General features: G+C 42.4%; 1 long non-coding RNA gene across 1 annotated transcript in view; it reads left to right on the plus strand.

Annotated features, from left to right (window-relative positions):
* The first annotated feature begins 5532 nt into the window (after positions 1 to 5532).
* The window catches only part of LOC143766132 (uncharacterized), a 61346-nt gene continuing 40889 nt past the window's right edge, over positions 5533 to 25989 (plus strand). Inside the window, exon 1 of the long non-coding RNA XR_013213539.1 lies at positions 5533 to 5646. This is a non-coding gene — a long non-coding RNA (uncharacterized LOC143766132). The remainder of the gene's footprint in view (positions 5647 to 25989) is intronic.

The following is a 25989-nucleotide window of genomic DNA, read 5'->3' on the forward strand; positions in this document are numbered from 1 at the left end:
ACTGTCAGTATGGTGATGGAAAGCTCAACCATCCAATGAGAGGCTGGGGAAATCACTACGAAGAAGCTGTCTCTCATTAGGACCACCCCAGAAATAAGACCAAAAATGACCTTTGCTGCAGAGGATAAGTTCATCAGAAATATAATCAAACTCACAAAAAGCATATGGGTCCCATAGAATAAAAAATACAATCCAAGTGATTTAATGTATTTACCCATAAAGTAACCAGATGATCGGTGTATACTCCCAATACACATGAGAAACAATGAAAAAAATGGAGTTCCATACACAAAAAATAATGTAAAAAAAGTATACATTTTATTACAAATAATGCTACACAATTTGTCCCAAATGTAACACAACCATAGAACAAAAGGAGACCCTAGTAAAAGACATGTAGGTCCCAGGCATAAAGATTGATAATATAAACCATCACCATGGTACTAATATAAAGCACTGTGAACTTTGCTGACACCCAATATAATGCTGTTCACATGACATCAATATTATGAATGACATTCCCTGTTCACATGACATCAATATTATGAATGACATTCCCTTTAGATAAAGCCTACGCGAAACGCGCGTCGGGGTGGATCCGGTCCCATGGCTTTTTGTTACGCTCATCATGGGCAAGCTATTATGCTACTAAATGCACTGTAACTCTTTTTCTCCTTTGTGGGGGCATTGGTCACTGTGACAGCCTAAGGGGAATATACTATGTGAGGGATATCCAATACTAAGGTTAATATTTCAGTCTGAAAATTGCAATGTGCACATTTCAATAACAGCATAGAAAGCCATTGGAAGAACAGGTGTATCCAAACTTTCAACTGATGCTATGTACAGTGTGTGGGCGGAATGTTTATATGTTTGTATTATGTATTCGCTTGTGTGGACTTTATATATGTGTGCCTAATGTGAATATACATGTATATATGTAGATACAGCATGGAGGGCGGCTCCAGGCACAAGTCCTGCACAGATGCCCATCACTGTCAGTGTCTGCCAATGTATGGACATGCTGGGAGTAATGTCCTGTATATAAATCTACATGTACAGCTGGTTATATGCTTTATAAGCATATGAAACATCAGAACATGAAATATAGCTTTATATGGGAATAAATATTGTGTAGCTGCCCCGAAGGAGCAGAAACTTAAGACTTAACCATATGTTTTATGTAGAGCTCCATGCGCCATTGTTGAGGACGTATGACTTGGGGAACGTATATCAGAGATGTCGGGGGCCTCCTGTAAGGCTCAGCGGATGACCGTTACATGGTAGGTTAGAGGTTGACAAGTACAGCCTTTTATATATTTTATCTTATTTTCCTCCCCATTCCATGAAATGAAGCACGTCCCCGGGATTACAGGATGATATTTCAGATGCAAGGGAGAAATATGAAAAAATACGAGTCCACGTTTTTTAGCTCCTCCATTCCCAGGTCTCTGAATATTTCTGGAATTTAATTGAAATGTTTTTCTCAGTTTGAGCCTTTGTATAGTTTGGTGCACCTAAGTTATAAATTATGTAGTAACCAACCATTTTTGGTAATCTCAGCCTTCCATTGGTAACAGATAGATGATAAGTTATGGCAGATATTTTTGTTGCCCCATTCATACACAAGGATCATGTAAATAGACCTGTACATCAACGGCCTCCATTGAAAAATATAGTACACAGCTTCGGAACCAGGCGCATGCACAGTACCTGGACGGTGTTGTTCAGTAGAGACAGATGAAGGTTGGATATGGTCATAAGCCCCTCATTGACCACGACGTTGATGATTTCGGGGTAGGAGGAAGACTGAACTAGATAGGGTGAGAGCACTTCTCACATGACGGTAATAGAGTGGGCAAACGAACCCCTTCGACTTCTGCAATTGAACCCCAGTAGTCAAATAAGCGATGACCCAGAATTTGCGTTCACTTGCTTTTATGAAATTCCTTTTTTAACCCACACATTACACTCTGAATGGTCCAGAAAGCTGAGATGCAGGATGCAATTTGATGTCAGAAGGTTGAGAAGATGGCAGGTGCCCAAGGTGTTGCCCCTATTTCTTATTTGGTCATGTGATTAGAAACTTTAGCTTATTCTTCTCATACTGAATTGTGTGAAGGAATCTCATAACTCCAGAGACGGTGAACACCCTGGATTAACATTTCTAGATGCTGCAACCCAAGGAGACAGGGATGGATGATTAGATCTCGTGTTCTGTTTGTACATTCACATCAAAGCTACGGGAGTGTTAATTTAATGAACTTCCACATTTCATGTGTCTTAATCTCCTTCCGTTACCTTATCCCCCCCAAGCTTCCAGTCTAAACCAGGAGAGCCTTACATCCTCACCTCCATGGCTTCTCCAAAACACAAGAAGCCACATAAGATTCTCTTAAACCTTCAACATGCAGGGTCCAGGATGACTGACGAGGAGGACGATTCACCTCTCGTCTTTTTACTTTGGACTGAAAACACAAAGCAGAGCTGTCATCAGAGCCACGCACCTCCGATTGGTTGCAAAACGCCTTAGGTCTTCACGACTCCTGGCATCTTTCCATCACTACAAATACCTAAGGATCCTTCCCAGACACCAATGCATTCCTTTGCAGGTTTAGGTCCTTCCACCTTTGCCTGTGGGCTTTACTTTTATCATCCTGCGTTCAAATATATATTTTTTTCTCTTTCAAGGTGAAGATTTCAGATTTGGATGCTGATATAGTACAGAAGTGAGCTGTGAGCCGAGCAGCGATGGGGAAATACTGTATTTCGTACCATCACAAAGACCTAATTCCATAAAGATAATCGGCAGCTCCATTTTTAAAGGGAATATGTCGCCAGGCTTTTGATACCCAAACTGAGAGCAGCATGATATAAGGTCAGAGACCAATTTTGGTAAAATCCCTGCAAATCCAGCAGTTCTCTGAATGCTTAACTCTGTATAATCCCACCCACACCACTGATTGGCAGCTTTCTGTGTACACTGTGTATAGTCTTAAAGCTGCTAATAAGTGGTGTGGGCGGGGTTATACAGAACTCATGAATATGGAGGACTATCTGGCAGCAGGTTTACTAGTCCTTTAGTGATAATCTCCTGCTGATAAAACTGTGATTTTAGTAAAAGTACAGGAAGCAGCCCAGTAAGGGACACATCACTGTAATAAGGGTCTTTGTTGCTAAATCATGCTGTTCTCAGATTAGGTGACAAAATCCAGGTTAAAAGTTCCCTTTAAAGGGCTGGGGAATACACATACCCCAGTAGTACCTGAACATTAAAGACTAACTCTACAGTTACTCTGGGCTCATGAGCACCGTATATCACACCACTTGAAGTCTTTATGACTGTGCTGTTCAAAATAAGCTGTCTTGCTCTGCTCTCCTTTTTCCATGTAACACAAATTCCGAAGCAGCAGAATAGAGAATATTATACAGTAGCAATGAGCAGTGTAGCTGTGAATCCAGCTCCAAGGTGAGATAGAAATGAGGTAGAATTTGGCTACAAGGTAGAAGAGACCTGAACTGCAAAGGAGTGGGTAAAGAGGTTAAAAGGGATGAAAATTACACTGGAGGGTGACATTTCTTTTTTCATCGATATATTAAATACTCCAGTTCCAAAAAGCTATTAAAAAGGAGGCAAAACTTAAGCGATATGCATATACAAGGCAGATGAGCTGCTGATTTTCTGTCCAGGTCTTCCAGGCAGCACATTGTGGATTATGTGAACAATAAATGTCTGGCGACTGTTGATGATGGGTTCAGAGGGCTGTCATACTATACCCCGAGGGCCCATATGTTGCTCACTGGGAGTGACATCATTGGTACATAGCCAGATTGGGACCTGCCTATCGCGCTGTGATCTGCCGAAGGTCGCCCACGCCATGCAGCTGTAGCATAAATAAGGTCTAATGAGGACATGGAGAAGTTTATCTCTCACATCTGCTCGTAATGTGCAGACATGGGAGAGAAAATCTTCACTGTCATTGTGCACAGACTGGAAGTGATGATTAACAATTTCTGAATGATAGGTGCTTTAGGTAATGATGAACTAAGCCCTAATGTACAATTCCCTTGTATCATCAATGTATACACTGAATTGCCACTTTATAGAGACACCCACCTTTCCACAAGCTTCCCTCGGAATTAGACAATCCCAGAGTGCAGCATAAAATCAAATGATCAGTTTCCCATGAATCAGTTTCAATGTAAATCCACATTAGAAATCTTATATATTGAGCAACTTAGAACAAAGCAGGGCAGCCATCACAAAATCTTGGACCATACAATTGAAGAATCAGGGCCCCCGATGACTGTTCCAACATCACTTCTATCATCCTGTTCCACAGGGCATGCAAATTCTAGAATATACAAGTTATCTATATCCACCTCCTTCCCCACACACTGGATTTTACGACACAGAACATTTAAATTAAGATTTCTTAACCCCATAAGAAGAGCGCTATACATGTATGGTGCTCATCAAGAAGGAGATGTATGGTGCAGGCTCAGGAGTTGAGCTCGCACCATTTCCAGCAAAGTATGACTGTGTTATCCAGCCATCATCTGCCTCGAACAGCCGCACGTGGTGTCAAGCTCAGACTGCTGTTGTTAACCTGTTATATGCTTCTGCGAATCTCTGACAGCATCATTTACAGGGCTTGGTATTAGTGGCACGCCATTCTAAGGGGCCATTGGCTTCCCGCAACATGATCGCGGGGAGCCAACGGCTTGCCATGGCAGCTGGGAGTTCGCTGAAAATCCCCATCTTGCCATGACTGTACTCCTATGATTAGCAGCATGTAGTTAGTTAGTGACAATGATTTTTACTATATACTGCAATACTACTGTATCACGGTATATAGTAGAAGAGATCAGATTATCAAAAATGTAAGTCTCACAAAGGGGCTAACAAAATAAACAATAGAGAAAAGAATGTTTTAAAAAATATTAAAATTAAAAATTTGAATAACCTCCCCTTTTCCCACATTACAAATAAAGGTGTTAAAAAATGTAACATATTTGTTATCTACACGTCTGTAAGAGTCTGATCTATCAAAATATACATTTAATTAATAAGATTAGTAAAAGTCATATAGATTTTTAAAAAAATAGTAAGTTTTATTAGTAATTACCACTCTGCCAAAAAAGGTGGAATAAGAATTGATCAAAACGTCATACCTACCCCAAACTGGTATTAATAAAACTGTAGGCTCACCACGCAAAAAAACAAGCACTCACGCTAATCCATTTATGGAAAATAAAAAAGTTACATCCAGCCTGTCTGGGATCACATGAAGAGACAGAAGGATCTGCACAGGTGACATCCACAGAAGATCTGGGGTCAGGTCTCCAAGATGTTTGGAACAACCTCCTGCCGAGCTCCTTCATAACCTGTGTACAAGCGACATGTACCAAGAAGAAGAGATGGAGGCAAAGGGCGGTCACCACATACTGATGGGATTTACATTTCTCTTTTCTTCCTTCACTTTGCATTTTGGTAATAATAAACTATTAACTCTTCTATTTTTTTTTAAAGCTTTCTGACTCTGCAGCTCGCAATCTAAATTCCTTATCAAGCATTGTCTTTGGAGAAAACCTAATATCCTGGAGCAAACATGGGGAGAATAAACAAACTCCATGCATATATTGGTGAGTTGTTGGTTGCTCATAACTGAAGATAAAACAAGTGGTAATACTAGTTTCTGAAGTAGTAATGTCTCCTCTTCCTTCACCCCTCAAAAGTCCGTAGATGAGAATAGATCAGGGGGTCATGCAATTGTGCAAAACTTTGGTGACTATGAGACCAAGCAATAGCTCCATAACTGCAGGGACAACCAGAAGAGTTCACATGAAAGGTTTGGATGGATTTTTCTCTCTGGAGGTCAAGAAGTCTCAACATTATGTATCCTAGTTTTCAAGAAGCGTATTCCAAGATTTACCAATATTTTGTAAGCATTCTCTTATGTTGTCTTTTTTGCATCTCTCACACAATCATAGTCATGGAGGAAACATTTAACACATAATTTTTATTCATTTCCAGACAGTTGTGACACATTTACACGTCGTCTCAGAAAACCACTCATTACTCACCCGATTACAAGTAACGACGTTGATTAGTGAATGATAATCTCTGTATGAACAGCGGAGAACCTTTTACTGTAAAAAGCCTGAGCTGCAGGTTAATGTGAGGCGAGGAGTATTGTGATAGTCTTAGTAGACTATTGGGGTCACTGCCTCCCCTTTGTGGCCCTTCCTGGGGGTGCAGGAAATGCCGCTTTGAAATGTTGAGTCATCAAAGACTCTTGTGTTCCGGAGGGACGTGTGCGGAGCGTGAAACACAAACAAGAGCAAACACATTAGTGAGATTTACTTTTAACTGAACCTCACGCTGACAGGAAAGATGAAACAGGAGATCTATGGCTCGTTGGTGAAGCAAAATAATATAACATAGAAGAAGATGGAAGAAGACCATGCTTTACACTCATTTTGGCTTGAAAAGATCAAATTATGTCACTCCACTTCCCGTGGGAAAATTCCACTTAGATTCGTCTCTGGGTTTTTCCTGTGGTGGTTAGTTTATTAAACAATTTATAGGAGAGTAATTTAGACTTTCTTATAACCTGCTTGTCAGCCTGTCAGGGCTACAATCTCTTCCATCTGCCTAATTAAGGAGGAAAGAGAAGAGCAGAATCTTAGGATCCGAAACGGGGAACTGTGTATCGATCTGTTGGGTGCACCATGAAATCAAGAATGTGTGCCGTTCATAAAGTGAATCAATCTGGGTCAATCAAATTCTGCATTTTAGCCACTGTAAGTATGGACGGTATGTGATGTTAAAAGTGGCATTCAAGGACTTAGGATAGGTGACCGATATAAGGTCGACAGGGGATTCAACTTTTGGACCACCTGAAGTGGCTGCGCTTGGCCAAGTGACTGGTACTGCGCCTCTTTGCAGCTCAGTCCCATTTACATTGTTCCTTTCTTTGTGTCAGATTCCTGGTGCACTTCTGCTTACATTTAATAGCCAATCTTAAAAATTAAGCTGAGGAGAGCAACAGAGCAAAAATTCTCAGCCTGCGATGAAGACAAGAAGTTGATTGTATTCAAGCAAATAAGGCAGCACACTGTAGCGCTGAAACATGCAAACATGAAACATGAAAATTTAACTGCATTAATGCACTAGAAATATGAAAAGTGAGAGCGTTTAGCGCATTAAAAAGGCCAATTTTATGTGTATCTGGTAGCCACTTTACGGCATCTCTCTTATACCAGGTCCTACGATTTCCTTCCTCACTGAGAACAAACGTCTCCATCTGAATGGGTGCCTATGAAAACCTCTTGTGAGACTACCTACTCTCTCTGTGGAGGGGTAATGGACCTGCTGTAATTAAAACACCAGTGACTAGGAGGCGGAGTGCTCGGTCAGAAAGCTAAATAATACATTTGAAAAAACTGACCGTCACATCCATACATAGCCAAGTCACAAGAAAAAAAGAAAGTGGCACAACTCCGTAACAGAGGATGTAAAGGGTGTGTAAAGGGAATAAAATCCCGGACGTGATTGACCGGAGGTGCTAGCGTTGGAATGGATACAGTCTTAGATAGCAAATAGTAGAAAAAAGAACGCAGCACTCACCGGCACCGTGGTCAGGCGTCTTCTTTATTGCGGCATGAAAGAGTACAACTTCACGGCACGGGGGAGTTACAAGGTGAGGAGCATGTGAGGCGGAACGACGGCCGTTTCGCGCTGAGCAATAGCGCTTCTACGGGTCCATGACCGCATAATCCCCTTGCGCATGTAGGTATTTTATTCATATAGAGGTGTAGTGTGCGTCGTTGTCCTTGCTCTGCGCCCCTAGAGGTTGTGTTCACTTGAATATCCAAAATGAGTATGGCTATGATTAGTGTCAGAAATAATATGCATATCTACACATGTCCGCTGCTAAGTATCAGTTTGTACAAATCTGCTTCGCTCGTTGTTTTTAATTTCACTTATGCACGTTGCACTTTTTTTGCTGCCCGATTGGAGGTGACGCTGCAGAGGAGGGGTCTCTTACCTTTTTCTCCCGGCGCAACTTCCTCTCGGTCATGGACCCGTAGAAGCGCTATTGCTCAGCGCGAAACGGCCGTCGTCCCGCCTCACATGCTCCTCACCTTGTAACTCCCCCGTGCCGTGAAGTTGTACTCTTTCATGCCGCAATAAAGAAGACGCCTGACCACGGTGCCGGTGAGTGCTGCGTTCTTTTTTCTACTATTTGACATCCATACATAGACTAAGTGTGAACAGGTGCTAAACCTAGAGTCGCCAACCTGGTAGCCATACACATAAAATTGGCCTTTTTTATGCGCTAAACGCTCTCATTTTTCATATTTCTAGTGCAGTAATGCAGTTAAATTTTCATGTTTCATGTTTGCATGTTTCAGTGCTACAGTGTGCTACCTTATTTGCTTGAATGTATAGGAGTTGGCGACTCTAGGCTTAGCACCTGTTCACACTTAGTCTATGTATGGATGTGACGGTCAGTTTTTTCAAATGTATTATTTAGCTTTCTGACCGAGCACTCCGCCTCCTAGTCACTGGTGTTTTAATTACAGCAGGTCCATTACCCCTCCACAGAGAGAGAGAATGGTAGTCTCACAAGAGGTTTTCATAGGCACCCATTCAGATGGAGACGTTTGTTCTCAGTGAGGAAGGAAATCGTAGGACCTGGTATAAGAGAGATGCCATAAAGTGGCTACCAGGTACACATAAAATTGGCCTTTTTTATGCGCTAAACGCTCTCATTTTTCATATTTCTAGTGCAGTAATGCAGTTAAATTTTCATGTTTCATGTTTGCATGTTTCAGCGCTACAGTGTGCTACCTTATTTGCTTGAATGTATAGGAGTTGGCGACTCTAGGTTTAGCACCTGTTCACACTTAGTCTATGTATGGATGTGACGGTCAGTTTTTTCAAATGTATTATTTAGCTTTCTGACCGAGCACTCCGCCTCCTAGTCACTGGTGTTTTAATTACAGCAGGTCCATTACCCCTCCACAGAGAGAGAGAATGGTAGTCTCACAAGAGGTTTTCATAGGCACCCATTCAGATGGAGACGTTTGTTCTCAGTGAGGAAGGAAATCGTAGGACCTGGTATAAGAGAGATGCCGTAAAGTGGCTACCAGGTACACATAAAATTGGCCTTTTTTATGCGCTAAACGCTCTCATTTTTCATATTTCTAGTGCAGTAATGCAGTTAAATTTTCATGTTTCATGTTTGCATGTTTCAGCGCTACAGTGTGCTACCTTATTTGCTTGAATGTATAGGAGTTGGCGACTCTAGGTTTAGCACCTGTTCACACTTAGTCTATGTATGGATGTGACAGTCAGTTTTTTCAAATGTATTATTTAGCCTTCTGACCGAGTACTCCGCCTCCTAGTCACTGGTGTTTTAATTACAGCAGGTCCATTACCCCTCCACAGAGAGAGAGAATGGTAGTCTCACAAGAGGTTTTCATAGGCACCCATTCAGATGGAGACGTTTGTTCTCAGTGAGGAAGGAAATCGTAGGACCTGGTATAAGAGAGATGCCGTAAAGTGGCTACCAGGTACACATAAAATTGGCCTTTTTATGCGCTAAACGCTCTCATTTTTCATATTTCTAGTGCAGTAATGCAGTTAAATTTTCATGTTTGCATGTTTCAGCGCAACAGTGTGCTACCTTATTTGCTTGAATGTATAGGAGTTGGCGACTCTAGGTTTAGCACCTGTTCACACTTAGTCTATGTATGGATGTGACGGTCAGTTTTTTCAAAAGAAGTTGATTGTAGACCTAATCAGATTAACTCGACAATGCTGAAGTATCAGGCATGGCCCTACGGCGGCAACATAAAAGTGGGAAACACTGAGCCAACACGCAATTGACTCACCTTGTCTATGTGCTTGTGGTCGCCTTTCTGGTGGCAACTTGCCTATACTTTTTCTGAGGCATCTCTTGCGTTGATATTACCAGGAACTAGATGGATAAGCAGTGGCTTTCAGGTAATACCCAATTATATCTCGATCACGCTATGTATGTCACTCCAGGTATGATAAAAAAAACTTTGATTCTAGGCATTTGGGGGACCTGGCTTACCTCCTATGATTGCAACTTTGTGGGTGACAATATTTAATCAAAGTGATTATACCCATAACCCTTGAGTACAGCTTCGAAATCACATTTATGCCTTCATTTATAAAAGATGAGGTCTCCAGGCATCCATGACGTCTTGTGGGTATGTTCACTCTATAGTTTTGTTTTTTTCAAGTGTTTTTTGAGGCGTGGATCTGCTCTTAAAAACACTGGAATTAGCACACACAAAACACTTAAAAGAATCTTCCTATTCATTTCTATTTAAAAACAATTTGCTGTTCTTATGTTCAGTCTTTTGAGCATCTTTGAAAAGCTTCAGGAGAAAAGAAATTGGATGTCATTGTCTCCATTGTTGCTGCAAACTTGTCCATGCCAAAGTCATGCTAAAAATACTTTAGGAAAAAAAATACAAAAATGCTTTAAAAATTCTTCAACACTGCTGCAGAAAACTCAAAACTCCTCCAAAAATTCCCAAGGAGGAGAGTTTAGACTAGAAAACTCATAGTTTTTGCCAACTGGAAGAAAACTCAATGTGTACTCTAGGAGTAAGTGCACAGGACGTATTTTTCAGGCGGATTCCAGGATCTGCAAAAGTGCCCTATAAAATGAACATAGTGCACAGCAATGCCAAAATGACATTGCTGTGCATATATTTTGTCTTCTGTTCAGTTTCCTCTCATAAAACTTGCCAAAAAGAGTGTGTACATAGCCACTGGGAAGAAACTGAATGTAAACGCCAAGTTTTTGAAGAGTTTTGAGTTTTTGAGGAAGATGTTAAGAATTTTCACTTAGCTTTTGCTCCAAAAGTCCCTCAAAACACTCCGTGTGCACATAGTCAGTTTTTTCTCAGTTATCTGTTTGTTTGTTTTTATGAAGAGGTTTCGAAAGACGCATAGTGGAAAAAAGAAAGTGCATGTCACTTCTTTGAAGCAGATCCTGAAGCAAACCTCTCCAAAAATTGGCGCTGTCTAATCATAAGGCTGCAAAGATCAATTCATGGAAAAAAAAAACTCTTTCAAAGCTTTTCAAAACATCAAAACCGATGCAGGAAAATAACAACTCCTTTACAAAAATGAACATAGGCTTCGAAGGAAATAATTTTTTTTTATAGGGATGTCAGGATGATTTTACTAATCAAACTAGTGATGTAGCTGTACAGATGCTTGTACAACAATAAAAATAATACCTATCCTGTAGTAATCCGATGTGCCAGTGCGGATCTGTCAAGCTTTGAAACAGCATGCAAATTACCCTGGAAGTGCAGTGCACTCAGAGTACATAAACACGCCCCCAAAGCACCTCCAGATTAATTTGCATGTGGTTTCAAAGCTCAATTTCTCAGCACTGGCACATCGGATTACTACAAGGCGGGTATCATTTTGTTCCTTGTGCTATGACCCATACAGCCATACCACTACCGTGATTAGTAAAATTACCATGTCCAGTCCCTTTAAGGCTTATGTACACTTTGTAGTTATGTGTTTTCTTCAAACATTTTTTTCTGAAATTGCTGTTAGGAGTTAGGAGGTTGTGGCTCAGAAATTTTGGACTGGAAGGTAGAGGGGATTTAGGAGGCACCCAATTCTAATGTGGGTCTTCCTGTGATTGGTTTCCTCTTAATTTATACTCTGTCTGGGTGTTTATTCATGTTTCATTTATTTCCCAGCATGGACCCACCTCTACTGCTCTTTATATCAGTACCTGACTCTATGTTTGTTAGTTTGTTTACATGCTTCCTCCATCTGCTGCTGCCTCACAATTCGCTTCTGTCTTCCTACAAAGACCCTGTTTCAAACCTATTTTTACCCAGGTAGCATGCGTCAGTGGCGAGTTTTTCTTTCTTTACTTTCATCGGATGGAAAAAAATAATGACCGAAGAGAGACGACTTGTTTTGCAGAACTCAATGCTCCTGCTCAATGCTCCACATGTGTTGATGGAAATGCCAGCCTGCGTGAAGGTGATTAGCTCCTGGTGGATGTCGGATCAACAAACGACATGTCAACTGGCCAAAAGTAGGATATGTGTGTCTACAGGTTCTGTGCATGGAGGGGATCGTTGGCCCAGTCCGTGCAATGTGGTCCGATCTCGGTTGGATTAATATGACCGTCTGACTGCGCCCATAGAATAGGTAATCAATTCCAGATTGGTGGGAATCTGACTCCCCATTCCCCCTCTGATCAGCAGTTAGCAGCTGTGGTGGCTCAGGGTGTGGAGCGGAAAGAGTACAGCTCCGCAGGATGTGTAGTGTCCATTTTTGGGGACAACAGCTCTGATCATGCTCACTCCAATGAATATGCAAGTCCTGGAAAACGTATTAAATAATTCATTTACAAATTTAGAGACGTAGATAGAGGTAAAGCTGGACATACCCTTTAGACTTTATTTTCAGCAGAACCCGCCAATATCAACAGGTTTGGCCGACGGTCTATGTATAGGGGCATCAACCAAATGTCAGTGGGGATGTCGATCAGGCATGTCCGATTTCAGCCTGCCTGCTCTCCGTGAGATAAGCTGCCGGCCGACTTGTCAGTCATGATCAACTAGTGAACAATCTCCATTTACATGACACAATTTTCGAAACATAAATGGCAATTTTTTCATTCATGCTGAACAATTTCAGGCATAAAGAACAAGTGGTTTTGGATACATCGTTCAGACGCTAGATACATTGTCTTTACACAATCACTGTGAAGGATGGGTCATTATCGTTAGGACCTGAAGAATAATCGTCCACTGTAAATGCGTCGTAAGAGAACTTTCCTCCTTTCTTAAAAGTCTTGAGGGTTTTCTCGACCTGTTTGATATAAAGAGCTTTTCCTCCCTTTAATCTCTATTATCCTCAAGTATTTACCCCATAAGTGCCTGTGCGCTGAGGACTTCAGAGATCAGTGATGCATCGGTGACGCAGGATTAACCCACTACAATACTTATTCTTAGCAGAACCAAACATATGATGGATTGTTTCTTGAAGCTCCAGTACTATATCGGATAATACCACATTGTCCCCCTTGTCTTGAGGTGATGGACGGTTTGAAGGAGTCTGACTTCGGACAATGAGATGTTCTCCGCACAGTGGACTCGGCCATTCAGGTCCCTCATTGTTTTTGGTACAGGATGAGAGTCAGTGAAGTGGGGGGGATTCAGTAACAGCCGCTAAGCCCCAGGGCTCTGACCCATGCAGGTTGCAATTAGCTGAAATTAGTCGGCTGTATCAAGGGGTCGATCTTCCTAGAAAACACCTTACTGTGCAAGAACAACAGACCTTTTCAGCTCCCTGGTGTCCCACCATGACTTTCTTCTCAGCAGGGGCTCAGGCTAATGTATCCCCAGCTTTTTCTCCTAAATGATGGCCACCATTACCAGAGCTGGGTTAGCTCCATTTGCGAGCTTCTCAAATCATTAACTGTTCAAGTGAAAAGTAGAAAATCAGAAGCAGAAGAAAGCTTAGGGCAGCATTTTTTCACCTGCAAGGACTACTGAGCCCACCACAGACCCACGCTGGCGCAATGGCTATGGAAGGTCCACAAATGAGATGTAAAGGACATTAAGTCTTGGCGATGGCAATGTGTAAATCAGGGCTTTTCATCATTGGGATTGGAGCCACCCAGCCATGATGCTCTCCTGCGGAAATCATAACGCGTTTCACAAGTTCCCTACTGTAGCTAGACTTTCCATATGCTCATCGTGGAGCGGTCTGACGGGCGCGAGTACAGTGGGGTCTGGATTTTCTCGCGGCGGACGGAGTATTTATTTATTCACAATCTCATGTAGTTTTCTGTATGAAATTCTGCAGGTCTAAAAAGTTATTGAAATTAATCATAAAACCTCCAAGGACACAATGATGCCGAGCCTAGGATGTGTGATTCAGCCTGCAATGTCCATGTATCTAAGCATATCGTGTGCAATACTCTGCTGCTGAGCTACATATCTAATTTCTTCATATATGATACTGGGAGATGTGTCTAAACCTATCATATGTGAATCTGCCTGATCAGCTGGTGTATCTAAGCCTGTCATGTTTGTAACTGTGTGTATCTTATCCGATAATGTGATACTTTCTCATGGGGCATTGTATCCCAGCTTGTAATGTGATTCTGCCTCCTGAGCCGATGTATCTTAGCCTATCATGTACAATGATGCCAGCTGAGTCATGCATCTAAGCCCATCTTGTGTGATACTGCCTGATGATCCCAAGTATCTAAACCCATTGTGTGATAATGTCTGCTGAGCCATGCTTCATAAGTATGATACTGGTATATCTTAGCCTTTAATGTGTATTTTGGTCTCCTAAGCCAGTGTATCTAAGCCTACCATGAGTAAACTGCCTGGTGAGCCTGTGTATCTAATACTGTCATGACTGATACTGTTCTGCAAAGCCTTTTTAAGTTTGTATTCCTCGGCCTATCATACGGTGTGTGATACAGCCTGTTCACCAAGTGTATCTAAGTCTATCATATGATACTGTCTGTCTGTTGAGCTTTGGTATCTAAGCCTGTCTTGTTTGATATTGTTTGCTAAACTGTTGTATCTAAGCCATTTACATGTGATATTATATTCCTGGTACATTTGATGTATCCAGTTGCCATCAGTATTTGTGGCTTTCTTGCAGTTTGCGGCTTCTGGCACAGCGCCCCCAGTGGACAATGCGGTTTCTGGTACAGCACCTCCAGTGGACAGTGTGGTTTCTGGCACAGTGCCCACAGTGTACAATTCAGTTTCTTGCACAACACCCCAAGTGAACAGTGCGGTTTCTGGTACAGCCCCCCAGTGGACAGTGCTTTTTCTGGCACAGCACCCCCCAGTAGACAGTGTGGTTTCGGGCACAGCGCCCCTAATGGACAGTGCTTAATCTTGCACAGCACCCCAGTGGACAGTGCAGTTTCTGGCACAGCGCCCCAGGGGATAGTGTGGTTTCTGGTACAACACCCCAGTGGACAGTGCAGTTTCTGGCACAGCGTACCCAGTGGACAGTGCAGTTTCTGGCACAGCGTACCCAGTGGACAGTGCAGTTTCTGGCACAGCGCACCCAGTGGACAGTGCAGTTTCTTGCACAGCACCCCCACTAGGCAGTGCAGTTTGTACCACAGCGCCCCCAGTGGTTAGCACTTCTGCATCTTTTGTGTATAGGATGTAAATGTTTATCAGGGCAGACATCAGTGATGCTTTATACTCTTCCGCCTCTTACAATATATCTCTACAGATTTTCTTTTCTCATTATTGGTGTTTATTCCGCTCCGTTCACTTGGATTGAACCTGACTTGATTCCTCTGCAGGTTGTTCTGTGTATTTGGCAGTATCCGCCCATGCTGGCACCTCCAGACGGGATGTTTGCTGTTCCCTCAGTCTCTGTCGGTACAAGCGTGGTTAACATGTAACCGTCTGTATGAACTCTTGTAAAAGTGGTGATAACTCAGGTGAACGGGGTCAGTGCCGAGATAACCCGGCTCTGCTATGTCACTGGCGGACAGTTTACATGGGAGATTGAGCCTGATAAGGATATGTCTACTGGAACTGTATTATGCAATTTGCTCGGAATTTGCTTCATCCAGTGATCACTTAGCAGAATATTCATAAAATAACCAACATGTACAGACCCTCAAAACCCCGATTAGAGGGTCAAACATCCCCTCCCACACTAAAACTTGTGTTGTTTTTTCAGTAATTTTGTCCGGCATGTATAGTTAGGAAACGTTGCATATCACTTTATTAGAGGATTTGTCTTCATTCCAAACCCCGGCTATTCCCCAGTCTGTTTTTCCTGCCTTCAGCTGCATGGATATGAGAATGTACTCATTTGGAGTACAGATGATGGCAGTGATGGGTCAGTTCAGCATCAGCGCCTCACTGACTCTGGGGAGAAGCTTCTGCAGTAGATTGTTCTGAGAAGCACAACACTCAGAGGAGGAGACAGGTGCAGCGCTGATCCATCACTGCCATCATCTGTACTCCACATGAATACGCTCTGATATCAATGCAGGCAGGATAAGAGAGTGGGTTTGGAAGCAACTTACATGTAAGTTGTTTTTTTTTCCTTTTGTTTTTACAGGAATTAAGACAAATCCCCTAATAAAGTGATTGCAATGTTTCATAACTTTATATGATGTAAAAAATTTATAAAAAATAAATAAAATTATTAAAAAATAAACATATCAATGAATAAATAAATACTCATTAAATCGCACTTATGCATTATGAAGACCCCCCCATTTCCGAATGCACTATTAGAACGTATGGAGGGTATTATATTTGCTACAACTTCAGTCCAGGATGTACACAAAGATATTCGGGAGTCAGGAGACCACATTCCTTTGCTAACCCTCCCTCTCACTGTCCACTTTTTTTTTAGCAGTCACCAAATTTTTGCACCAATATTTTGAGACCATTTGAGCCCAAGCTAGCATATAGACATTATATATTCCATGATCCCACACCATGCCATTCTTTTTGAGCTGCTCTGTAAAAACGCGTCCTTCTTTCACGGACTGGAGTTTTTGTATTGCTCCATTTCCCATGTGTGGGATGTTTTTGGTTAGATTACCCTTCAAGAAATAATCCAAAAAGGACCAGAGATGAGTGATCCCAAACTTACTAGTTCCGGGTTGGTACCGGACAGCTAGCGTCTAATGCTAAACACCGAATATGGACTTCTGTCGGAAGTCCACTGCAATGTTCGGAGTTCCGAGGGAAGAGAGAGAGATATTCTCCAGCTCAAAAGTTCGGGTCCTCATTATTTTCAATGGAGTTCGGGTAAAGTTCTGGCACCAGATCTGAACTTTGGAATAAAGTTCAGGTAGGGTAGCAGTACCCGAACTTCTATCGGTCTGCTCATCACTAGTGCTGAATAGTTAGCTTTTGGTACTAAACTCCGAACATGGCAATTTTGTTTCAATGTTTGGCGATCTGGGTGGGAAGTCCGGCCAGGAAAAGAGAGAGAAATTTTCCAGCTCCAAAGATTGGGTGCTCATTGTTTTCAATGGGGTTGTGGTTCAACTTTGGACTAAAGTTTGGGTCGGCTACCAAAACCCGAAGTTCCACGGATCCACTCATCCCTAAAAATTACAATATATCCGAATCCAATCTGATCTATATTCATAAAATCTTCATTTCTAGTGACTAATGACCAGACGTGGCTCCTTTGATCACTGTCTGTGGAGCCCAAATCACATCACAGGTAGATAATTACTTGGGTAAATGTGTAAAACGAAAAAGAGCCCAGGATTACGTATTAGTAATTAACCCCTTAGACAATGCAGCTTCCTTTAAATGTGAGTCAGGAGCAAAATCTATACCTGAACAATATGTAATCTGCAGTAAATTGGCTTTTTATATGGAAGGAAACTCATCACTGACTTTCCCGTGAGACGCTAGGACCTTCCAGACAAAGGGTTGGCTTAAACATTTATGGGCCGCACACAATAGTCCTAGTAGTTACTGATCTACACCTTAATAGCTGAAACATAAAACTCTGCCAAGTAGAACCGCTTCCAGCCTACAGGTGGTACGGACTCTTCCTAATTGCAGAATTGATACCTTAGTCAGTGGAAGTATAAAATGCCATAATTAGGGGTTTTGCCTATCCACAATGCAATAGGAAAGACCGTTCCCTGCTGGTTCTCCATTGTTACATAAAGGCGGTGGGAGGATAGACGGGAACTGAAGACGACAAGTGGAACGCCTTGTGTTTGTGTGGGCAGGAAGTGTGTAAACGCTAGAAACAATTATCATTGGGAAGAAGGGAGTAAAAGGTGTGTGGAGGGGGGACATTATGAATTTGTCATGGGAGACTCTAGAACATATGGAATATGTCAACCTGTAAATTTTTATTGTCCAAGCAGCTCTGGTTCTGGGGGGTGGTTTATGGTTGATTGCAATTTACAATGCTGAGCGGAGACCATTTGGTATTGGACTCTTCCTACTGCAATCATAAGCACAACAGGAGAAAAAAAAGGAGGAAAAAACCTCCACTATACTGGAAAAAGCACCACAGAAAAACAGGCAAAGGTGCTTAACTGTCTAGGCCTCAAATCAAATGCACTATCATGGTGCAGAGGGCCCAAGTAAAGATGGCGACTACACAGGTGCGGTAATACCAAATGAGACAGCCAGCCTACAATCAGGGAGTGGTCGCTTGGCACGCCAGGGCAAATAAATAATCTGCAGCAGTGTTCACACAGAGTATGCAAAGCATCTGGATCATAGCCTATTAGTAAAGCCCTGTGGCGGGCTGACCAGTGCTAACTGTTATGCGTCCCGTGTGAACAGAGGCCACAACTTACAAAGCCATAAGGGCCCAACTGCACCTCAAAAAGTAAAAAGAGTGCACAAGAACATATCAAAATATGTAAGGTATTAGTTGATATTATGGCCACAATGCATAAGCTGGCAACCCACGTCACGGGTCCTCGCGCTTGCCAGTCCTACTCTAACAGACCCGTGACATAGGTTGCCAGCTTATGTATTGTGGCCATAATATTAACTAATACCTTACATATTTTGATATGTTCTTGTGCACTCTTTTTACTTTTTGAGGTGCAGTTGGGCCCTTATGGATTTGTAAGTTGTGGCCTCTGTTCACACGGGACGCATTACAGTTAGCACTGGGCAGCCCGCCACAGGGCATTACTAATAGGCTATGATCCAGATTCTGTGCATACTCTGTGTGAACACTGCTGCCAAGCGGCCAATCCCTGATTGTAGGCTGGCTGTCTCATTTGGTATTACCGCACCTGTGTAGTCGCCATCTTTACTTGGGCCCTCTGCACCATGATAGTACATTTGATTTGAGGCCTAGACAGGTAAGCACCTTTGCCTGTATTTTTGTGGTGTATTTTTAAGGAGGAGAGAGAGAACTGTGAGGACCTTACTAAAAGCCATAGGCAGTAAGGGACTACAACACCACCGTGCTAGTAGGCAGGCTTCTAACTCCACCTGGTAAAGGGGACTCTGAACTCGCTTCCAAGCCAGCCCTATCACCACCAGCACCTGTGATCCGGTACCCTGGACTGTGGCTGCCTGAATCATACAGTAAAAAGGTAAAGAGACTGCAACGCTGTGCCATCTGCTTCTTTCTACACCACCTATCACCATCTTCATCTATTACACCGGGAGCCCTGGGGACCCAGCTTCACCTGTGGGAAGCCATACCATCCCTGCTGCCATAACATCACCCCAGTGGACCCCTTCAAGCAGCGTCGGTCACCCCTGACGGAATACCACAGGTAGTGTCACAAACTTTTATTATTCAATTAACCCCTTTAAAAGACCATTCCTTTAACATGGGCGCCCAGGGCCACGGACCGGGTCACCGCCGTCGTGACACATCCCTTTAACGACCGGAACCGGTACCGAATACCCCACGGCCCTGGCGGGTGTTCCAGATCAGCTATGCTTAGTCTTGTATTGGGTTCTTTTTCTGGCCCTCCCAGTCAAACAAAATGTAATTTTTTTGTAACTTGGAGAAAGGGGAATTACTGGCACTAAATCCCTGGTTGGGAGCAGCTGTATCAAACTTTATCTGCCTGTCTGCAAGCCACAATCAACTCTCGGAGTGCAGGTGCATACCCAGAAAAAGCATACCTGATTGCAATGTTCAAAGTAGAGAAATAGTTTGCACTCACCCTCCAGTTAAAAGTTTCCTTTATTTAATCATGGAACAACAGTTTCGGCGGGAGGATAGTGGATGACATCTGGAAATGATGGCTGTTTCCAGAACGAAACCTGTTGAAGCACAGTTAGAGCGAAACGGCGATCGTATCCAGAAGTCCTCCACTATCCTCCCGCCTAAACTGTCATTAAATGATTAAATAAAGGAAACATATAACCGGAAGGTGAGTGCAACCTATTTCTCTACTTTGGACATTACAGACAAAACATAAAGGTTTGGTTTAACGAGACCTCTCCGGGATGTTCTTCCAGTTACACTAACATATAAGGGTAATCTACTATGTGCCATTGGTTCTACATCTTGCTGTGGACAAGGTGACTTTGAGTTATTCATTGCCATGCAATAAACTGTACTCGACCTGGTCAGCCGATAAACTTCCAGCTGATCTGAGCTTTAGGGTTTGTTGCCCTGGTAGCATTCACTGATTCTCTTTGGATAAAGAAGCAGAACACGTTGCCCTTCATGAAATATGTATTCCACAGGTTGAGTTGAACTGCAGATGCACAATTTAGCGTTGACATATGAATTTTTCATAAACCTTTAGCTTTAACTCTTCCACTAGCTCTGTACATCACCTCCTTTGGTATAGAAAATCAGGTGAATACCTGGTTGAATGACAAAAAAAGAACTTTCACTGGGCATCTAAAGCCCACAGAGAAAGTTCTCCAAGAAGAACAAAGAAACTGTCTTTATTCCAAGCATCAGGAAAGGTTGAACCACCGATGACAGAATCGTTGAGTGGAAGGTTGCTCCACAAACATGTCTCCGTGAATTGAACCTTTTCATGTGTTCACTGGAGTCCGCCTTGACGCATGACTCGATTCAGAAGTTCCCTTCCATTCAGGAGCTTCTCCACCAACACCTGTCCAGATCTGATAAGATGGATGAGCAGTCTCACTCCAGACATTTGTGTGTGTACTCGCCCCTTGATCAAAGCATAAAAGTACAAGAGAGGCTCTCTTACAAAGTAGATTATATCCCAGTAACTTTGAAAACACAAGTGAGCTATGAGCTCAGGCATCTTACAGCACAGAGAGCCGAGTTTCACGGGGGCCTCTGTCTGGGACATCTGCGGTACTTTGACGTAAATATGAATGAGTCATCTCATGATCCTGGGCCAATTGAGCAGGTCGATGGAACACCTGTTGCGTTTTTATTTTTTGTGAAAGTCACTATTAATGAAGGTAGATTTCCAGGATTGAGCTTGGAAAAACAGTATCCTGAAGTGGGTTTTTGTATGTCTGTTTATAGGTCTACGTCATGTCAAAAGAAAGTCAGAAAATAAATAAAAGGGATTTCAATTACGAGATGATTAAAAGGGTCATCAGGAGAGTGTGCTTTTTTTAAATTAAATCTGAAGTTATGATTGAAGGATTCAAAAACTCAGGGCTTATGAAACACCGGTGTGCCGTGCCTGATTATTGTGCTTCTATTTCAAGGCCACCAACAAGGCCACAGCTTTTCTGTAGCATCTTGTTATGGGAACCATAAAAGATTACTTTTCTCTATTAGGTACAATCACTCAAGAACAATTAAGGTTACAATAGATATTTACAGCAGCACTGCAGGAATCATTACAACAAAATACTATTCTTGTAGTGTCCTCTATCAACAATAACATAATTGCTTTAATACTCTCAACCTTTAATAAGAATATAACTACTACTAGATGGTGGCCCGATTCTACCGCATCGGGTATTCTAGAATATGTATGTAGTTTACAGCCACGTAGTATATAGCACAGCCACGTAGAATATTGCCCAGCCACGTAGTAAATAGCACAGAGACGTAGTATATAACACTGCCCATGCAGTATATAACACAGGCCACGTAGTATAGAGCACAGCGATGTAGTATATTGCTCAGCCACGTAATATATACCACAGCCACGTAGTATATAGCACAGCCCATATAGCACATAGCACAGAGATGTAGTATATAACCCAGCCCACGCAGTATCTAACACAGCCCACATAGTATATAGCAATGTGGGCACCATATCCCTGTTAAAAAAAGAATTAAAATAAAAAATAGTGATATACTCACCCTCCGTCGGCCCCCTGGATCCAGCCGAGGCGTTTACCAATGCTCCTCGCGACGCTCCGGTCCCAAGAGTGCATTGCGGTCTCACGAGATGATGACGTAACGTTCTCGCGAAACCGCTACGTCATCATCTCGCGAGACCACAATGCATGGACCGGTCACCGGAGCATCACGAGGAGCGGGAAAGTCCTCGGCTGGATCCGGGGGCCCACGGAAGGTGAGTATATAATAATTTCTTATATTTTTTATTATTTTTAACATGAGATCTTTTTACTATTGATGCCGCATAGGCAGCATTAATAGTAAAAAGTTGATCTCACAGGGTTAATACCAGCTTTAACGGAGTGCATTACACCGCTGCATAACGCGGTGTAGCGCAGCCATAAACCCTGTGTGAGCGCTGACTGGGGGGGAGTATGGAGCGGGCACTGACGGCAGGGGAGTAGGGAGCGGCCATTTTGCCGCTGGACTGTGCCCGTCGCTGATTGGTCGTGGCTGTTTTGCCGTGACCAATCAGCAACTTGGGATTTCCGTGACAGAAAGAAAGACAGAAAGACAGACAGACGGAAGTGACCCTTAGACAATTATATAGTAGATAATGCTGCCCCTATGTACAAGAATATAACTACTATAATACTGCGCCTATGTACAAGAATATAACTACTATAATACTGCCCCCTATGTACAAGAATATAACTACTAGAATACTGCCCTTATGTACAAGAATATAACTACTATAATAATGCCCCTATGTACAAGAATATAACTACTATAATACTGCCTCTATGTACAAGAATATAACTAATATAATACTGCCCCCTATGTACAAGGATATAACTACTATAATACTGCCCCTATGTACAAGAATATAACTACTATAATACTGCCCTCTATGTACAAGAATATAACTACTATAATAATGCCCCTATGTACAAGAATATAGCTACTATAATACTTCCCCTATGTACAAGAATATAACTACTATAATACTGCCCTCTATGTACAAGAATATAACTACTATAATAATGCCCCTATGTACAAGAATATAGCTACTATAATACTGCCCTCTATATACAAGAATATAACAACTATAATACTGCCCCTATGTACAAGAATATAACTACTATAATAATGCCCCTATGTACAAGAATATAACTACTATAATACTGCCCCTATGTACAAGAATATAACTACTATAATAATGCCCCTATGTACAAGAATATAACTACTATAATACTGCCCCTATGTACAAGAATATAACTACTATAATACAGTTCCTATGTACAAGAATATAACTACTATAATACTGCCCCTATGTACAAGAATATAACTACTATAATACTGCCTTCTATATACAAGAGTATAACTACTATAATACTACCACTATGTACAAGAATATAACTACTATAATTCTGCTCCTATGTCCAAGAATATAACTACTATAATATACTGCCCCCTATATACAAGAATATAGCTACTATAATACTGCTCTCTATGTACAAGAATGCGACTACTATAATACTGTCCCCTATGTACAGGAATATAACTACTATAATACTGCCCCTATGTACAAGAATATAGCTACTATAATACTGCTCCTATGTACAAGAATATAACTACTATAATACTGCTCCTATGTACAAGAATATAACTACTATAATACTGCCTTCCATATAGAAAATAAAGCTAAACATAGAGCTCACAGAACTTTGTGTGTTGGCTATTTATACTGTATATTAACATTGCTTTACTTTTAGAAGCTTGATGTACATATGCTCCAGGACATTAGATTAATTCACCTTTCAATGGTCATTGCATAAATGCTTCTAGTCACTGACCAGGTCACAACCTTGAGAATTAGTCCTGAATTCCACTGCCATAATCGTGATGTCGCTCCAAGATAGGATTATGTGAATGGGGTAAAACTTTTGAAGAATGCAGAATAGTGGACAGGTATGTGTGTTATAGGGTCACTAAAGGTCCATTAGCACTGCCTAATAGTATAAACAAGCTGCAGATCAAAACGCTTGTTCTGCGGTTGAAATTATTTTATGGTTGGCCGTAAGATCATTGTTCTCGGCAGAGCATCGTCAGGTGTAAACAAAAATAATGGCAACCTATGTGCAATGAACAATCTATTACTGGTTGTTCAGTGACCATGCGAAGCGAGGTCTGCCTGTGTAAAGAGGCTATTAAATAATATATTGCTGGTCAGCGGTCATTTAACACTGCAAAATTGGTTGGGATCACTGCACACTTTTAGGCGATGTTCACACATTGCATTTTTGATGCGTTTTTTTCCCACAGGCAAAACCTGTTCTCTTGGCAGTAAGAAGCTTGCTGCAGAAAAGCTGGTAGTTGCGTTTTTCCCTGCATTTTTGTTGTGGTATATTTGTGTTTTGTGCATGCTAATAAAGTTAAGTGCCCCAAAAAATCTGATTCTACTTCATCAGATTTTGGCACGAATGGCAAGAGATTCGCAGCCTCCTGTGCAGTCACCAGGTACCAATTACCTGGATGCTGGACCAGGGTCTTGTGAATCAATCCGCTCATTTCTAGTCCCAACTGTCCTGGATACAGCAGACAGTCGTGGATTTGGGTCTATGACCTGAAGTTTTGGCATCTGCTGAATATTCCTCACTACTACCGCCCCTTTGTTATCTCCTCCTGTCAGAGTACAAAGAAATGGTAATGGGTGTATATTTAGGGTGTGGCAAGGGGCCAGGGCCGGCATCAGCACCCGGCGTACCCTGGCAAGTGTCGGGGCCCTAGCGAGACAGGGGGGCCCATTCAGGGCCGGTGTTAGGGGCAGGCAGCTGCCTGGGGCCCCTGCTCCCCCAGGGGCCATCAGCTAGCAGCACATCACGCAGCCGCTATGGGGCCTCTGTGAGGCAGGGGGGCCCGCCTGTTGCCAGCGCCAACTCCCCCGCCGCCGCATTGAACTATACCGCGTCTGCCAGTAAAGTTCAAAGCAAATGATGGAGGAGAGAGCTTCACCTGACGCTCCCTCTCCCATCATTCCCCACTCTGCCTCTGACACTGCCGCTGCGGGTGTGCGCACTAGCTGTGTGTCAGGCAGTGCAGCGGCAGCCCCGAGACCGAAGCAGGGAGCAGCGCGGGCATGTTGAAGGTGAGGAGTATTTTTTTTTTGTAACTATAACAGTGAGTACTGGACTATGGGGCCATTCTGGGGGGGGGGCTGTGCTGTATACTACATGTCTGGGCTATATACTACATGGCTGTGTTATATACTATATAGGCTGTTATATGCTACGTGGGCTGTGCTATATACTACATGGCTGTTCTATATACTACGTGGGCCGTGTTATATACTATATGGGCTGTTATATGCTACGTGGGCTGTGCTATATACTACGTGGCTGTTCTATATACTACGTGGGCCATGTTATATACTATGTGGGCTGTTATATGTTACGTGGGCTGTGCTATATACTACATGGCTGTTCTATATACTACGTGGGCCGTGTTATATACTACGAGGGCTGTGTTATATAATATGTCGCTGTGTTATATACTATATGGGCTGTTATATGCTACGTGGGCTGTGCTATATACTACGTGGCTGTGTTATATGCTACGTGGGCTGTTATATGTATACTACATGGCTGTGTTATATGCTAAGTGGCTGTGTTATATACTACGCGGGCTGTGTTATATACTTCGTGGGCTGTGTTATATACTACATGGCAAGTGTATGTGCGATCATGAATCATGGTATGTGTTAAAGGGGGGGCCCACTGAGACTCTTTCGCCCGGGTCCCTCAAAATCCTGCAAGGGGCATCGTCAAAATTCGCCGTGGCGCACGTAGCTACCGACCAAAGCTATCGCTCTCAATTTCTCAATAGATATCAAACCCAGTCTTGCCAATTATTCTTTCAGTAGTAACATTTGGGTAAACTGCTGTCAGGCACCTCATTCCTTGCTAGACTCCTACGTGGGTGGACTAATGATACCAATGGAAATTTGTAGTATGTAAAACTTGTGGTACGTAAAAGTGCATGGGGCAATATAAGACCCACAAAAAGTGAATTTCTAGGGAAAATGTATCAAAATGAAACAGTACTTAAATTAAACTAAATGAAAATATGTCAGAAATGCAAAATAATCTTGGTCTCTGGCTAGCTCTGATCCTGATCACTACTACATAAAG

This window comes from Ranitomeya variabilis, chromosome 4, assembly GCF_051348905.1.
Source record: "Ranitomeya variabilis isolate aRanVar5 chromosome 4, aRanVar5.hap1, whole genome shotgun sequence".
NCBI lineage: Eukaryota > Metazoa > Chordata > Amphibia > Anura > Dendrobatidae > Ranitomeya > Ranitomeya variabilis.